Consider the following 1,985-nt stretch of genomic DNA (forward strand, 5'->3'; position numbering starts at 1 on the left):
TGCTGATAGGCGTGAACCAATGAATTTTTATGGAAAGGTTTCAGCGTCTGCTTGAAGTCAGTACATTGTTCAGTGTAACAGACCCTCTTTTCCCTCAGGGAAACTTATACAAATAACTACTATTATCTATTGTGAATAAACTCTAGTTTATCTGTAATTCATGAAATGATATTTTGTGTTCATATACAACGTTTCTCATTTTATATCATAACTAGGAAAAGACACACTCAACACAAACATCTGAAATACCAAGATTTGTGTGATTTTATTGACACACATGGCAGTGAAACCAGTGTTTCAGCACCTTCTCGTAATGCTACACATATCAATAATCCACAGGGTACAATGTATATGTGATCATGTAATGGAGTCAAGGCTGAACAAATACTCCAAACTACTTTGACTTATATCTGACTTGACTGATTCTACTGTAGCTCAACTTTGTTCCTGCAATGTGGCCGTTCCTTAACAATCACAAACAAGATCACTGAATAGTTAATCTGATACCAAAATAATTCACACAATGACCAATCAGCACCTGGGCTACAAGATTTTCAATCAATTTTCTTCACATTAGGGGAATAAACCGCAAAGATCTACAGTGATTTTTCAATTCAAGCTATGAAATCCTTCATGTACACATGTAATGCAGTAAAATTTCCCTCATTGGTACAAGTACATTGCATGTTCAAAGCATTGTTACAATGTTCACCATTCTCCTCAATCCTATCGTTTCATATGGTTTTTCCATGTGTTTAATGGAGACCAAGTAGAATACAGGGTTCTCACCAGATTTTTTCATAGCGTAGGGGACACGTACAGAAGGGCAACTTTCTGTGGTACAAGCCACACATTGAGTCCACAAAACATGCATGCAGTAGGAGAGTAGTGTTCTCCGAGAAAACTCATGAACCTGACAGTGAGGCACTTTCCAATCAGAGAAGTTTGCACAAATAGCTACCATCAATTATAGATGGAATAAACACTAGTTCATCTTAATTCAGAATGATATATAATTTTGTAGTTATGTTATCTATCTTGGTGGAACGTTTAGGGGTACAAAGTCACATGGCACATGTTTCCCCTTCTATAATTGAATATATAACAATAACTGTAACAAGGCACGCTCAACACATGTACGTATGAAGAATTTCTTAATCTGCTCATATTCATACAAAAACTGACAATGAAAATGCTGGCTTAAGGTTACAAGTATCAGTAGTTCTTGGGAAATAATATGTGATCACATACAGTAGTCATAAGACAATAATCCACACCTGTGACAGTACTAAAAGTTGCATTTGTTTCCACAAATTTTCATTGCCATTGTTTTCTCAAAGCTCAGTTCCTACATGTAGCTAGCCAGGACTTTGAGGTGGCACAGTGTGGTCTGCTTTCTGGTATCCACAGGTCAGCTGCATGTTGACTTCTTGCACCTGTAACAGGAAGAGGGAAAAATGTCAAATCATGCACCAGCTTCAAGCTTCTTGTGCTTAGAGTTAAACATAAACCTGGAATCAAAATCAACCTGAACAAACATAATTACATCATGAGTTTCAGTTTCTAAAATCAAAACAGAGTAATAATAATATCATGCACATGTAATTCTGTCATGCAAGGAGATGATATATAGTGAGATAAAAAAACCTAGTACATGTAACTAATAGATCACTTGATGATCCATGAATTATGTTTACATCAATCAGCACATTGGAATAAGCAAATTGAAGGACAGTTACAAGAAGGCACATGAACTGGTACCTCAAACAATGTTTTCATGACTGATGACAGTCTGTCATCATCTTCCTTATGGCAATCAAGGGGGTTAAAATACTGACTGGATCTACTTTGCACTACAAGCTAGCTATAGGTGTGACGGTTGTGGAGTTATTAATGTGGCTCAAAACATAGAATATAGATGATGGCATTGTACAACATTATTATTATGTTACATTATATTAATTCTCCATGTTGCAGCATTCTTT

At 36.1% G+C, this 1,985-nt stretch overlaps 1 long non-coding RNA gene across 1 annotated transcript in view; it reads right to left on the reverse strand.

Annotated features, from left to right (window-relative positions):
- Nucleotides 1-393: 393 nt before the first annotated feature.
- LOC109478891 overlaps nucleotides 394-1,985 on the reverse strand; it is a 6,659-nt gene continuing 5,067 nt past the window's right edge. Inside the window, exon 3 of the long non-coding RNA XR_002140764.1 lies at nucleotides 394-1,436. This is a non-coding gene — a long non-coding RNA (uncharacterized LOC109478891). The remainder of the gene's footprint in view (nucleotides 1,437-1,985) is intronic.

This window comes from Branchiostoma belcheri, unplaced genomic scaffold (assembly GCF_001625305.1).
Source record: "Branchiostoma belcheri isolate BF01 breed outbred unplaced genomic scaffold, Haploidv18h27 scaffold458, whole genome shotgun sequence".
Lineage (NCBI taxonomy): Eukaryota > Metazoa > Chordata > Leptocardii > Amphioxiformes > Branchiostomatidae > Branchiostoma > Branchiostoma belcheri.